The sequence below is a fragment of the Carcharhinus amblyrhynchos genome, chromosome 2 (genome assembly GCF_965287045.1).
Source record: "Carcharhinus amblyrhynchos chromosome 2, sCarAmb.v2.hapA, whole genome shotgun sequence".
Taxonomy (NCBI): domain Eukaryota; kingdom Metazoa; phylum Chordata; class Chondrichthyes; order Carcharhiniformes; family Carcharhinidae; genus Carcharhinus; species Carcharhinus amblyrhynchos.
The window spans coordinates 17,995,513-18,012,128 of NC_137325.1; the positions used below are offsets into that span (position 1 = coordinate 17,995,513).

The 16,616-nt window shown below is 43.3% G+C and overlaps 1 long non-coding RNA gene across 1 annotated transcript in view; it reads right to left on the bottom strand.

Moving 5' to 3' along the window:
- Positions 1-14,417: 14,417 nt before the first annotated feature.
- The window catches only part of LOC145360326 (uncharacterized), a 45,964-nt gene continuing 43,765 nt past the window's right edge, over positions 14,418-16,616 (bottom strand). Inside the window, exon 4 of the long non-coding RNA XR_013889699.1 lies at positions 14,418-14,695. This is a non-coding gene — a long non-coding RNA (uncharacterized LOC145360326). The remainder of the gene's footprint in view (positions 14,696-16,616) is intronic.

The window sequence follows — 16,616 nt, forward strand, 5'->3', positions numbered from 1 at the left end:
GTACATTCTCCCCGCGGCTGTGTGTGTTTCCTCCGGGTGCTCCAGTTTCCTCCAACAATCCAAAAATGTGCGGGTTAGATTGATTTGGTCATGCTAAGTTGGCCTTAGTGTCAGGGGAATTAGCAAGGTACATACGTGGGGTGACAGGAATAAGGGTGGGATTGTGGTTAGTGCAGACTGAATGGCCTCCTTCTGCACTATAAGGATTCTAATGGAAACTGGTTTCAATCACAAATGATGGTGCACCGTTAATGCTGGTGTCAGTGCAGGCTTTGTTGTACTTTGCAGAAATGATCCTGAAATCCCCTCTTCTGTCAATTACCACTGTGTTATCCACTATCAAGTGCTAAGTTATCAACTCAATTCTTGCCAGAACTCTGCAACACCACTTGTTCTAATTGTTACTCAATGACCTTTGGCACTTGTGGGGTGGATAAGTCAAGGAAAATCTCCTCCAGAGATTTTTAGATCTGCTTCCTGAAATTGTCACCTCTCTTAAATCAAGAAACAAGGAGTACAGCAAGCTGTCAGATAAAGTGTGGTTGCTTTTCTTATGGACATAAGTACAAAATTGAACAATTGGAATCATGAACGGAGTGGGAGGGGGGGAAACAGAGACGTGTCACACATGATCATTGCAGTAAATGTGTTCAATTTGAAACTGGGCCTGTGGCCTTCTCAGCTAAAGAACAAAGTTACTGGGCACTTCCTAAATCTGGAGAAACCCTACCACAGGTCAAACAGCAAGGGTTTCATCCAAGCAAATGCTGTGACCACCTGAGGAAATTTGAAAAGGAATGCAATATATGATTTCAGGAGGTAGACAAGACAAATCACATCATTGAGCAGAATTTTACCGTCCGCCCGCCATGGGAATTGTAGTGGGCAGGACACAAACCATGCAAAAGTCCATTGAGCCCGGAAGAGATTTTCCAGTTATGGGGCGAGCATAGCTGGAAAATTCGCCGGAATTCTACCACCCCATCCACCATGGGATCAGAGTGGGCATGGGGCAGATAATGGGAAGGTCCATTGATCTCGGGTGGGATTTTCTGATCTCAGGTCGAGTGAGGCATTAAAACGCCGCCCATTACATTTGTCTCAAATCCTTTTCTTCAAGTGGACATTGGAGAACTGACAGCAAAATGTCATCAGGCATTTGAACAATGTAATAGACTTGACATGGAAATTATCACCATGCAAAATGACTTGGGCTGAAATCTAGGTCATGGGGCAAAGACTTTTGGGGATTTGCAACACAGAGAAGTACCCTCTCCTGGTGTCGTGTGCATTCAAGGCCTTCTTTTGTTTCACATGCCTCTGTGAAATGTTTTTTTCCCCCCCAGAGAAAAATCATGAAGTCCAACTATCACATCCTCTCACAGATGCCCATCTGATGGACTGTATGAAACTGGCCATGTCAAACTATGACCCAGATTTCACAGAACTCACAGATAGTGTGCAAGCACCAGGTGTTAAACTAAGAATAGGTGAATGTTATGCATAATATATGTTGTTGGGGGTTTGAGTAAAGTTGGATTTTTAAGAGTAGATCTTATGCTGCATTTTTTTTCATTTGTTTATTTATTAGTGTCACATGTGCGCTTACATTAACACTGCAATGAAGTTACTGTGAAAATCCCTTAGTCACCACGTTCAAGTGCCTGTTCAGACACACCGAGGGAGAATTTAGTATGGCCGATGCACCTGACCAGCACGTCTTTTGGACTGTGGGAGGAAACTGGAGCAATCGGAGGAAACGCATGCAGACACGAAGAGAATATGCAGACTCTGTCCAGACAGCGACCCAAGCCTGGTATTGAACCCGGGTCCCTGATGCTGTGAGTCAGCAATGCTAACCACTGTGCTACCCTTTAGAGTCTACAAGTGATTGTGTGCTTAAAAAGGTTGGAGATGACCGTCGATCTTTAAAGCCAACAAATATAAAAAGGTTTTAAAGACAATCAGATGTATTTCTGCAGTGCGTTGGGACTTGGTGAGAAGACAGACAGATTGGGGTTCATCTATCAACAAGGATTGAGTTTATCGGTTTGAATGCTTTTTTTTCCTGCTGATAAAGATTTTTACTTTAATGAATTCCATGGTCATCCACCATTGATTATCGTTTAGGTCAATAATCCTTTAGAATGGAACATTACCATCTATCAACAACATTGAATGCAATGACCATTGATTTAATTCTGCCACCGGCTGCCATCCAAAAGCAAAACAACTCAATGAAACTACCTCGGGGATTCCCCACACCAGCATTATGCATCTGTATAATTAGAAGCCGTACATTTGCCTGGGTGTGACTTCACACATTTAAAGAGTCAAACTGGACACCTCAGAGTGTCACACCTTCATGGTGTGGTTATACATGTTGGCTGTAATGGAAGATTGAGTTGTTTACTTATGCAACTGTTGAGGCCGAATCAATCAAAGGACTTTAATTCAGTCAGTAACTACAACTAACAAGGGGAAGAACAAGGGTAAACAAATCATGTAAGTTTTCAATCAGTCAGCATTTGTGAGACAGCAAATCTTACAAACTTGACTAATTAAATTGACTAATTAATTTCTTGTGACTATTTCGGTTCTGATGTCTGCTAATTCTGGCCTCTTATGCATCTTCAATTTTAATCGCTCCACAATTAGTGGCTACGCCTTCGGCTGTCAAGTTCCTAAACTCGGGAATTCCACCCCCGCCCCCAACTGCTATAAACCTCTCCACCTCACTTTGTTCCTTCAAGCTGCTTCTACAAATTGAGTTCTTTAACCAAATATTTGGCTTCCTTCTGTGACTCAGTCTCTAACCATTCTAAGAGGTTCTTTGGGAGGCGGTTCCATTTAGCCCATTGTGTCTCTACTAGCCATGTAAGAATCCAATCCTACTTCACAGTTATTAGTCTGCAGCCCATGTCAGTTATGGCACTCAGCTGTACACCCAAATGTTTTTCAAACGCAATTAGGCTTTGTTCCCCCGCCGCCCATTCAAGCAGTGAGTTTCTGACACTCCACACAGGTGCCCACTGCTCCCCATCCCACCACCCCCTCCCTCCCCCCACTCCCCTCTCCCCCAACCCCACTATCCTCTGAATGTAAATTTGTTTTTTCTCAATTCCCTTCCAATGCTTCTATCTGGAAATTTGAAATTGGAAATTTAATCTGGAATAGATGCTGGAATTCTGTGTGTATGTGCATGGTGAGGGTACATGAGTATGTGTACACGAGAGAGTGCATTGCTGAAAAGTCAGAATTAAAACTGTTTCAAGATTGGAAATTTAATTTGGGAGGATTGTGTGTGTGAATGTGTGCGTGCGTGTTTGCATGCTTGTGTGTGTGTGGTGTTACATGAGTGAGTGTACAAGCGTGAATATATTTCTGAACATTCAGAATATCTTTTTATTGATTCGTGGGACATGGGCATCGCTGGTTGCCATGCATTTATTGCCCATCCCTAGTTGCCCTTGAGAAGGTGGTGAACTGAATGGCTTGCTCGGCCATTTCAGAGGGCAGTTGAGAGTCAACCACATTGCTGTGGCTCTGGAGTCACATGTAGGCCAGACCAGACAAGGATGGAAGATTTCCTTCCCTACAGGACAATAGTGAACCAGATCGGTTTTTCCGACAATCGACAATGGTTTCATGGGCATCGGTAAATTCTTAATTCCAGATTTTTTAAAATCAAATTCAGTTTCCACTATCTGCCGTGGCGGGATTCAAACCCGAGCCCCCAGAACATTAGCTAAGTTTGGAATTTGATGCTAAATTGGAAATTTACTTTGGAAGAGATACTGTGTGAATATGGTGTTGTTACATGAGTGTGTGCACACAAGTGAGTGTTTGTCTATTAGAAAGAGAGAGATGCATGATGGGAGCCATTTCTGCAACTGCAATACCCACAATGCACCAGGACCCCCAAGCCAAGAGACAACTGCACTCACCTGATGAAGGGGCAGCAAGCACTCTGAAAGCTAGTGGCTTTTGCTACCAAATACACCTGTTGGACTTTAACCTGGTGTTGTGAGACTTCTTACTGTGTTTACCCCCGTCCAGTGCCGGCATCTCCACATCACAACTGCAAAATTCCAGCTTCTCCTTGAATGTGAGAGAGAGGTTAAGCGAAAGGGAAGTAAATGAGGGAATGAGAAAAAAAAGAGGGGAAGAGAGAAAAATAAATATATTAAATGAAACTGTTGTAACTCAATTTGCCAGCTGTTTTCTTCACGAGCTAAAGTAGCTTTCCTCTGTCCTGAAGAGAATCATTTTCATCAACGGCTAATCAACATCAACAGTATTGACATTTTCTTTGGTGATGATAATATCCTCTTCAAAAAGACAAGCAAAATCCAAATTACCAGAGGCAGGTATAGACAGGGTTGAAGGGTGGGTGGACAAATGCTGCATTCAGACGGCCCAGTCAATACAACCGTCAGATGAAATTGACTGTGGTGTTCTCCACCTACCTTATTAAATGAGGGGCTAAAATTACCTTCAGCTTCCCGATAATTGTATCCACTCAAAGCCAGGATAAGTAATGAAAGTGAATGGAAAAGCTAGAAGACAAAGTTCCTATGCCTGCTCAGGGATTGAATTTGATTGGGATGAATCTTCTTTGACTCAAACCACAAAGGTTTGTGAACGTGATAAACAGAACCTATTTGACGGCAAAGACCATCTTCTACAATACTGAAGAAGTACATCGAACAGCAACCCAACGACATTACTGGATTGTCAACAGTAGGAGGAATTATATTGCTAAATATAATGGCACGGCAGCATAGTTGGTGGCACGGTGGCACAGTGGTTAGCATTGCTGTCTCACAGCGCTGAGGACTCAGGTTCAAATCTGGCCTTGGGAGACTGTCCGTGTGGAGTTTGCATGTTCTCCCCGTGTCTCGATGGGTTTCTCTAGGTGCACTGGTTTTCTCCCACAGTGCAGATTAGGTGGATTGGTCATCCTAAATTGCCCCTTAGTGTCCAAAAATGTGTAGATTAGGGGGATAAATGCGTGGGGATAGGGCGGGGAAGGTGGGCCTGGGTAAAATGCTATTGATGAGTCGGTGCAGTTTCGATGCACTGTAGGGATTCTATGAACAAATATATACAAAAGTGAATGGCTTTGTTCAATTGAGGACAGAGCATATATAAAGAAAGCTTGTTCTGAGCATTGTACAGGCTGGATGGCTTCCTCAGCCCCCAAAATGTAATTCAATAAGCTTCCTTTAAAAATAAATTATTTTGTCACTAGGTCCCTTTAAGGGGCTATTATGTTGATTCAATTTGTCAAGTTGTTAATTTACCAATTTGTTAAAGATGCACTCTAAAGAGTATAGAGAGAGAGAGAGAGAGAGACGCCTGTCTTGGAAGCAAGGAGGCTGAGATATGTCATGCTGTGAATAATCCTATTATCGAGAAGGAGGCGATGGTGGCTTTGTCACTAGATAAGTAATCCAGAGAACTAGAATAATGTTCCGTGGTCTCAAGTTTGAATCCCACCACAGCAGATGGTGAAATTTCAACTCAATAAAAATCCGGAATTCAGAGTCTATCGATGACCATGAAATATTATTGATTGCTGTAATGAATATAAAACACATCTGGTTTACTAATGCCCTTCAGGGAAATCCTTATCTGGTCTGCCATATATGTGCCTCTAGTGCTGGAATTTTACCACCACGCCCTGGAACTGGGGTGGGGCGCAGCACACAGAACGGAATTCTCTGTTCACCTCAGGTGGGATTTTATGAGCCTCGCCCGTGCGAGGTCGTAAAATATTGGCATAGGTGCCACATGCTCCAGGAAGCCACTCAGTTCAAGGGCAGTTTGGGATGGGCAATAAGTGCCCATATGAATGAATAGTAAAAACATCCATACTTGATTTCATACCAGCTAGGATCAATTTAACACATTTTGTGCCAGTATTTGGATGTGAATCTTAAACCTCAATTTTAACCAATGGAATGTGTTCAGATTACATGCTTGCTTTACGTTCTATCACAATTTTTATTCTCCATTGACTTAAAAATCGGAAGGGGCTTAAAAAAAAGTGGCTAAAGCGAAACTGCAGTAATGTGCATTGAACTGAGAAACCAGAATAGGATAGGATGGCCAGTGGACAAGGTTTCACAGGCCATGCACACTTCCAGATTATCTCACCACCCAGCACACAATAATTTTGGTAGGAGATCAGCACAAGCCCCAAATAAATGATGGAAAGAGCCATTTCTTTAAAATTCCACAAGACCGTAAGATATAGGAACAGAATTAGGCCATTGGGCCCATCAAGTCCGCTCTGCCATTCAACCATGGCTGATAAGATCCTCATCCCTTATTCTCCTGTCTTCTCCCCGTAACCCTTGATCCCCTTATTAATCACGGACTTATCTATCTTTATCTTAAAGACACTCAGTGATCCGGCCTTCACATCCCTCTGTGGTAAGTTCCACAGATTCGCCACCCTCTGGCTGAAGAAATTCCTCCTCATCTTAGTTTTGAAAGAGAGTCCCTTCACTCTGAGGCTGTGCCCTAGTGTTCTAGTCCCTCCCATTAGGGGAAACATGCTGTCTATGTCTACTCTATCTTGGCCTTTCAGTATTCTGTAAGTTTCAATTAGATCTCTCCTCATCCTTCTAAAGTCCATTGAATATAGACTGAAACTCCTCAACCACTCCTCATATGACAAACCCTTCATTCCTGGGATCATTCTTGTGAACCTCATCTGGACCCCCTCCAAGGCCAGCACATCCTTCTTTAGGTATTCAAAGGCATCTCAGGAAGAACTCCAGCCACAAGTGTTAATCGGCTTTGCTGAATTAGAGGTTTTGCAGTTGGGAAAACTGTGATCTGGATCTTTTATGTAGCTGTATCCCGATTATTTTCAAATCCTTTCCTCTGTGTGGACTTCCAGTCAAACATTTTCACTTGTTTCCATTATCCATCTGCCTTTTCCACATCTATAAAGCCAACAGACAATGCAAATGACTTTGAAATAGGGACTGAGTTGTACCTGTGTGTCTTGGCATAATTAATTCCCTGTGCATATACCCTATCTCCATTTCACCCAAAGACTTCACATTAGTATTGAATTCCTAAGCAGCACACTAGGTCATCATAGTGAGCTGATTTGAGTATAGGGATAAACGTGTTTTACTGCAGTTGTTAGTGAGGCCACACCTGGAGTACTGTGTGCTGTTTTGGTGTCCTTATCTGAAGAAGGATGTCTTTGCTATAGAGGGAGTACAGTGAAGGTTTACCTGGGGTGGCAGGTCTGTCATATAAGGAGATACTAAGTCAGTTAGGATTATATTCACTGGAGTTTAGAAGAGTAAGGGGGATCTCATACAAAATTCTAACAGGATTAGGAGGATAGATACAGAAAGAACGTTCCTGATGGTTGGGGAGTCCATAATTGGGATCATAGTTTGAGGATTAGGACTGAAGTGAGGAGACATTTCTTCACCCAGAGAGTGGTGGAAGTGTGGAATTCACTGCCACAGAAATGAGTTGAGGCCAAAATGTTATGTTATTTCAAGAAGAAGTTAGATATAGCTCTTGGGCTAAAGGGATCAAGGGATATGGGGAGAAGGCAGGATCAGAATATTGAATTTGGTGATCAGTCATAATCAAAATGAATGGTGGAGTAGGATTGAAGGGCCGAATGGCCTACTCCTGCTTCTATTTTCGATGTTTATATGTAACCAAAACAACCCACATTATACAGAGATTAAAATGCAAAAAAAATCCCAAACTGTTCACAGTGTAGTAATTCAAACTCAAACTGACACTGAAGCAAAGGAGACATTAAGACAGGGAAGCCAAGAAATTGGGCTGCATAGCGCTGCTGGTGCTAGCCCTCTGGAAGAAAATGGCAGCGAAAATACTTTCAGCCATTTCTGGTGTGCTCCAAACAATTTCTGTTTCCATTTCAAGCTTTAGAAGTAAGTGTGCAAAGAGGTTTATTTCCAACTTTCAATCTCCATCACTAATGCCACGAGTGCTGCATCAGAAAAACTGGAAGCTCTCTCTCTCTCCTGTTTTGCTTCAAGCATTCTAAGGACAGTTTGTCTGTTACATGATTGAAGCTCAGCTTTAAAAGGGGCAGGTTGCCTTTAAGAGGTCCATGTTACCTATATATCATGCTGGCCATTTAGGCTGCTGGGGCTCCTGCTGAGTGCAGTGAGTAACCGGTACTTTCCACACTGGGTTGCATCTTGAAATCATTGAGATGAATCGGCTTGCTACAGTGGAACTGGGTATGGGGTAATTGCACATTACAATCCTTACAGTCCAATCATAGTTACAATCATTACAGTCCAAAGATGTGCAAGTTAGGTTGATTGGCCATGTTAAATTGCCCCTTAGTGTTCTGGGATGTGTAGTCTAGAGAGATTAGCAGGTTAAATATGTAGGGTTACAAGGATAGGGCCTAGGTGAGATTGTTGCCAGTACAGACTCGATGGGCCAAATGACCTTCTTCTGCACTGTAGGGATTCTTGTGTCTGTAAAGGGGCCTTATCCACTATCTCCCTGAAAATCTATTAAGGGCTGTCTTAAAGAAGGAGATTCCGGTGGTTAACTCTGTTGCCTCACAGCGCCAGGGACCCAGGTTGAAATCCAGCTTCAGATGCATGTCCATGTGAGTTTGCACACCCTCCCTGTGCCTGTGTGTGTTTTCTCTGGGTGCACCAAATTCCTCCTGCAGTCCAAAGATGTGCGGATTGGGTGGATTGGCCATGTTAAGATGCCACATAATGTCAGGGAGATTAGCAGAGTACAAACATGTGGTTATGGGGATAGGGCCTGGGTGGGAGTGTTGTGCGTGCAGGCTCTGTAACAACTTCAATCAGGGATTTGAGGTTGGCCTGTCAGAGTATGAATTCCCTGATTAAGGGTCAAATTGATGAGCCAGTCAGGAAGTCTCTTGCTTTGTATTTAACCAGGGCTGTCAGTTCCTCTGGGACTCCAAGTGTAGGCTGCTTATTGAAAGCATTCTGTATGCTGGGGACAGACTTATAAATAAAGGGATTTTGGTGAAGAAACTTTTGCCTCCAAGGATTTATTACAGGCTCAATGGGCTGGATGGCCTCCTTCTGCACGGTAGGGAATCTATGATTCCATGAGACGGAGGTCAACATTTTAAGGTGTTTATTGGGATAGAGTTACAAATCGAGTAATATATGACAAAAGAACATTAAATGATTTAAAGCTTATTTATTAGTCACAAGTATGCTTATTTTAACATTGCAATACTGTGAAAATTTGCTGCATTTAAAAGTGAATTGGGTTTTATAATCAATATTCTCTGCGCTTGCATTGCAACAATTGTCTTTTTAAAATAATGACTGGAAGGTGCTTGTTCGAAATGCCGACATCTTGTCCATTAAGCACCATACGCCTTTTAAGTCACAATGCCTGAATGATGAGGCAGAGCAGTGACAGAGAAGGGAAGGAGAGGAAGCAAATCCTGCACTCCGGGGCTCACTACCATGTGGGACATCCTGACCCATGTACCCAAAGGTCTACAGGTTGAAAATCAGCCTGGTTATCCAGCCACATAAGGACCCATGGCAGAAACTCCCCTGTGCCTGTAAAGGTACCTTATCCACTATCTCTCCCATAATCTATCAAGGGGTGTCTTAAAGATGACCCTGATTAGATGTCATCCCCGCATCGATGGACAGCCACCTCCATCGCCGATTGTCTTTTTTGTCAGGTCTGAGTTTCATATTGACCTATATTCCTTTTTTAAGAAGGGATGTTATACCTTTGACGCACAGCCACTTTTATGGGATTGTACTGCTGACGGAACATCTCTTATTCTCGTCACGGAGACTTGGATGTCATTTAAACGGCAAGCCCAAGGAAAGAGGTTGCATGTGTCACAGGCCCAATAGGATGGAAAGCTGATTAAAAGCCACCAGAAAACTTAACAAAGAAGTTAATAAGAAAGCTCTGACCTCTTCCTCCCATGCAATATATCTAGCTGGTGTGGGCTTTACTATGATTGATAGATCTGAATAAAGACTTGACCTCCATTCTGAGCGTCCTACTATCTGAGGAAAGCATCGCACCCCCAGAAAGCCATATTACTGTATGAGAGACAATATAATGCAGTCTGGATTCTGCATCACCACAGAATCATAAGTCATGATGGGACAGAATGAGCCACCAGTTTGTGTACAGTTCTCTGACAAGCCTCCAAACAGTCCACATCAAAGTGGCAATTAATAAGAGAGCATAATATAAAATTCAACAAGATGATTTTGCCAGGATTTGTGCCCAGACCTGAATCTGTTCAGAATCTATGTAAATTAATTTGCCAGAATTTTATATGTCAAGTTACTTGCATATCAATATTTTTTTCAATGTTGTCCTTGGGATGTGAACAAAAGGGACATAGAATCATAGAATCCCTACAGTGCCAAATTTGGCCCATTGAGCCCTGCACTAAAAACAATCCTGCCCAGGCCATATTCCCGTGACACCACGTATTTACCCTTCTAATCCCTCTGACACTGTTCAGCAACCTAATCCGCACATCTTTGAAATGTGGGAGGAAACCGGAGTACTCTGAGGAAGGACATGGTCACTTTTATTGTCCATCTTCATTGTCCTGAGATAATTCGGAATCAGACACCGAGGGCCAGCTTTTACCCATGGAGTCAGAAACTGGGGCTGTTTCCAGGTCTTGAACCCACTCCTGGGGGGTGAAGCACATGGGATTTTGATGGAGATGCCCCTTTAAGTGGCATGAAGACAGGGTCTTAAAGTTGGAGGGTCAATCAGAGGTCTTTCAGCTTGAGAGAAGCAGATGGGATTTTGATGGATGGTAAGTAACTGAGCAAAAAATTCATGATGGCGGCAAACAGTTCAGACCAGTATTCTTATGTCCCTGTTTTACTGTTCGATCCTCATGGGTGCCAATGGCTGACCAGATATGGGGCAAATCCATGAAGATGTAGAAGAAGGAGAAGGGCACCAGCGGAAGCCTGTTAATTCAAAGTAGATATCCCAGGGTCACGAAATGTCACCAATTACATCAGCCAGTCCCCAGCAAACAGTTTTCATATATGTGGACGCTACAATTCTTCAGGGAAATGCTATCATCAGCAACAGCACAGACAAATTCCGTGTCATCAACATGGCTAAAACCATGACAAGCCTTAACTTGGCCTCAACATGATGCACGAATACATCTTCAGATGTCCATCACAACCTGGACCATGCTGATATAAGTCAGAGGCAGATGAGACAGAGAAAGTGCTTGGCCAAACCACATCCCACTATGCCAGGAATGGCAGTAGAAAGTATGTCTTTGCACCCTTCAGGATATGATTGTATGTGCAAACAAGTACTGCAGCGACTGCACATTGTGCAGGATTATGCCACCTGTGAGTTGGAACAACTCCTTCAATTAAATCCCACACTATCCATCCACCACCAGTACCTAGTGTCAGCAGCGTGTGACATCTGTAACGTACAGTACTGTCAAATAGCCCAACTCCCTGTGACTCCACAGTCTATACCAACAGATAAAGGCTTCAGTTGGAGGGAAGGATATCAACAACAAAGATTCCCTGGAACATTCATGGCACCTTGGCATGCAGAAATCCAGCAGCTGGGAGCATCTCTGGACCTCTTCAACCAGGACCTACAGATCATAGAATCACAGAATCCCTACAGTGCAGATGGAGGCCATTCAGCTTATTGAGCCTGCACCGACAACTATCCCCACCCTAACCTCGTAACCCCACATATTTACCCTGCTAGTTCCCTAGCACTAAGGGGCAATCTACCATCACCAATCAACCTAATCCACACACCTTCGAAGTGTGGAAAGAAATTGGAGCACCATGAGGAAACCCATGCAGACACGGGAGAACGTACAAACTCCGTACCGACATTTACCTGAGGCCGGAATTGAACCCAGGTCCCTGACGCTGTGAGGCAGCAGTGCTAACCATTGTGCCAGTGTGCTGCCCATGCCGTTACTGGTTACTCAAGGGGTGCACAGATCCTCCTGCTTCTTGTCCACTTGCCCTGCTTTGCAACATTCTGACAAGTAGTAAAAAAAGCACACCATGCTTCCAGCTTCACATGATCTTGCACATATATGTCTACTTACATGCTAATGAGTGATGTGGACTATGATGCACCTGTGACCTCAATGGTTATGAGCTAGACTAGAGATTTTGTACATTAGACAGGCAACTCTTTGAGAAAATGTTCCGACTGTTACAAATTTAAAAGGGTTACAGGCTGCTTTAAGAGCTAATCACATGATTTGATGATGATGTCATTAAGGTGTTTACAGAGACTGTTGCTTTACTTTCAGTTTGTACTCTGTGCAGTGCAGAGAACATGTCTTTCAATAAAACCTGTTAGTTTGAATGTACATGTGCAAATCACATATTTTCTTTTTTGTTTAAAATGCACACCTAACATAGTTAGGACATTGTGTCTACTCAGTAACCCACCTTGCACATATTAGACATAGTGTAAATAAATGAGTTTTAAGTTAACAGCTAATTCAGGCTACAGTCCCTCTTTACAAGATATTCCGCTCCCTGCCAAAGTTATATTGGTTGAGGTGAAAAAGCTTCAAGGAGATTCACCCCAACTGTACTATGTTACTTCTCTTTCTGCAGCAGAAAAGAACTGGACATCTCCGAACAGGATTAAATCATCCATTAAAATAAAAATGACCATTAAATATGCTATATCCTGGGCACCGATAAGCAGAAAAGAAAGATTTGTATTTATATAACTCATTTTACATGATGCCCCAAAACATATTGTAGCCAATCAAATCCTTTGGAATTGTGGTCACTGTTGTAACATGGGAAAAGCAGTAGTCAACTTTCATGTCAGCAAGACTCCACAAGCCACAGTATGAATAATGAATGACCAAATAAGCTGTTCTATTGGCCAATGCCTATGTAGCCACTTTAAGGGTCAGGTGATTCGGGGTATGGGGTGATTTGCCCAGGAACCATCCTGAGACGGTAGTTGTCACTTAGAGTGCAGAGTGAGTAAGATCTGATTAAATCTCTGTGTTACCTCTGTGTCTGTGCAGTGAGTTCTTGAAGATATCCTTGGTTCTAAAGAATTTAACAAATGTATCAAGGAGAACTCCCCTGCTTTCCTCTACAAAACAATGCCATGATATCTTTTGTATGCACCTGTAGTGATTGTCCCTTTAAGGGCAACACAGCAGAGTAAGGGTCATCCGACCTGGGTAATCAATTGGGCTGCAGAGTGGAGAATCACCCCAGGGGGAGGAGCTCTCTTAGGCAGGAGGCATTCCAGAACTAGTGGCAGACATGCTGCTGCTCTTGTTGATTCTTGTAAATAAATCTTTTGTTCGTGAGTAGAGTCTCCGAAAGTGCATTATTACAGCTCCTGAGGGTAGTCGACTCAGTTCAGGCACCAGATTAGCTGGTCATCTGAAAGATGGCACCACTAACTTCAAAGAATCCCTCAGTATAGTAGTGAAATGAAAGTCTTGATCATGTGCTCGAAACACTGGAATGGGGAGGACGGGGACTTAAAATCATCCCTGATGATTTATGGCTGAGATCTGACCATTTGTTATTGACATCAAAGAAACTTAAATATCCAGCACTGCCAGGGGCAACCAAACAGGTGCTGCCATTTTGGTGCCACCTCCTGAGAGAAATTTCTATCCCCCAATCTTCTGACTTGAAGGTAATATGCTGGCGCTGAGCTACCTTATATATCAAAAGATGTGTGGGTCAGGTTGATTAGCCATGCTACATTGTCCCTTAGTGTCATGGGGACAAGCAATGTAAATATGTGGGGTTACTTGGGTAAGGACTGGGTAGGATTTTTGTTGGCGCCAGCTCTTTTCTTTAATTTATTCATGGGACATGGGCATCGTTGGCTGACCAGCATTTGACACCCATCTCTAGTTGCCCCTGGAGGGCAGATGAGAGTCAACCACATTGCTGTGGCTCTGGAGTCACATGTGGGCCAGACCAGGTAAGGGTGGCAGATTTCCTTCCCTAAGGGACATCAGTGAACCAGATGGGCTTTTCCGACAATCAACAATATTTTCATGGTCATCAGTCGATTCTTAATTCCAGATTTTTTCTATTGAATTCAAATTCTACCATGGTGGGATTCAAACCCAAGAACATTAGCTTAGTTCCTGGATTAATAGTCTAACGATAATACCACTAGGCCATCGCCTCCCTTTAATGGGCTGACTGGCCTCCTTCTGCACTGCAGGGATTCTACGATTCTAGAAAACAAAGCCACAACAGAGAGAAAAAGTACACAATAAAGACACCGTGATTGACAAGATTGTGGGAATATCATTACTGGGATCAGGGCAGGAAACCATAAGCCAGAAGAACGATAACAAAGACAGAATTCTGATATTTATTCCAAAAGCTCAGCAGTTTATTTATTCAAAGCACAAACACATTCATCGAAACTAGATTTCACCCTCACTGCCCCCAACACAAAGAAATTTACAAAATGCCAAGACACTGCTTTACCTTTGAAATAGGATTCCTGAAAGCCCCACAAATGGCAACTGCCCACTTGTTTGCTGCATAGTTCAGATGGTGAGCTTGCCTGCAGCTTTTTGCAGCTAATGTCATCCTTGCTCTTTGACATTTAAGTCAAAGGGAGATTCATTGCCAAGCTGCCACTCAGAGATAACCTGGTAGAAAGCATCAAAAAGTAAGAATGTCAACTTTTTTGCGCCAGATCGAATGGGCAATATTGTCAATGTAGGGTAGAAGGGTAATTGGAGATGGAGGAAATCATCAAAAACCATACAAGGTGCAGCATTTATTTCTGCTGTAGATTGACATGATCAATTTTATTGGTGCAGGTCTCCAAGAATAATGGTTTTACATTTAGTTGCTTGGTTTATTTTCCAATGTACTCTTTCATGCAACTTACAATTCCCATCAGATTCCAAGGCAGGCTGGATTCTGAATATTTAAAATTTCCAGAATTTCTACATTTATTTCCTTAAGCTGATTAATTATTCAACAACATTGAGTTTTGTGCAGCTGTTAGGATATTTGTTGTGAGCTGACCTAGCAATGGTTACACTTCATTCTTTGATGCAAGCCCCTCTCCATGCATGTTAAATCCACTGCGTATGAAGATTATGTATAAAAGACAAATGAAGAAAAGAAATTTGTGAAGCACCGCTTTGCAACTCTCAAGATTATAGAATCACTTCAAGGCAGAAGGAGGCCATGTGGCCCATCGAGTCTGCACTCACTACAATCCCACACCGGCCCTAATCTCATAAACCCACATATTTACCTTGCTAATCCCCCTGTCACTAAGGTCAATTTAGCATGGCCAATTAACCTAATCCCCACATCTTTGGACTGTGGGAGGAAACCGGAGCACCCAAAGGAAATCCACACAAACACGGGAAGAATGCATAAACTCCACACAGACAGTGGCCCAAGCCAGGAATCGAACCCTGGCACTGTGAAGCAGCAGTGCTAACTACTGTGCCACCGTTGCTGCCCTTAATATGTCCCAAAGGACTATACAGACAGTGGGTTATTTCTGAGATGTGGTCACTGTTGCAATGCAGAAAATGCATGAACCAATTTACCCACAGCGAGGTCTCACAAACAGCAGTGAGGTAAATATCCAGATATGCTTCAGTGATGTTGCTTGAGGGTTAAATCTTGGCCAGGGCACTGGGGACATGTCCCCTGCTTTTCTTTGAGCAGCACATGATATCTTATTTACCTAAACATCCACGCAGGATCTCAGTTTACAGTCTCAATTGATAGACAGCTCCTCCAGCTGTGCGACACTCCCTCAGCACTGGACTATTAACCTGGCATAAGCATTCAGGCCTCTGGTCGTGGGGTTTGAACTAATGGACCCCTGATTCGGAAGTGAGAGTGTTACTAACTGAGCCATGAATGACACCTGCAGGGAAGGAAGATGCCACATTATTCTAATTGTGTGCTGAGTTTAGAGGTAAGATTTTTCAGGTGATGAGGTTTCACACCCAAAGAATTGGCAGGGAATACACCCCCACCAATCACAGCAGTCCCACAGCAACTTAATGCTGCCTGGAGTGTTAATTGGCAGCAGAAGAGTCTTCAATCCTGTGATATATGTATATATGGTATGTTGGCGTCTGGGGTGTGGACTGTCCCTTTAAGAGTGTGGGTCATGTGACCCTGGGCAATTAGCTCCGCCCAGTGTAGGACTCAATTGGATGGTCTGAGATCTGACTGTGGAACAGTGCACACTTCTAATGAAGAGTTCTCAGTGTTCAAGTTACCGAGTTTACCTTGTGATTCTTTATGCACCCTTAGGCAATAGGAACATTCATAATAGGCCCCTCACCTGAGCAGAAGCCCCGCCTCAGACGGCTGCCACCAGCCATTCTAATTGGCCGGCAACTTTGTTGTCCTGGCAGTGCCAGTGGCAATGACAGAGGCTACAAATAGAGGTCAGATATTACACTGGAATTCTCTTACCTTGCCCGTGGCTGGGATACTCCGGCCCCACTGCTGTGAACAGACATTTGGATGAGCGTCAAATTCTCCATTCTCGCTGGCAGTGGGAGCGGAAAGTACGAGGCTGGAGAA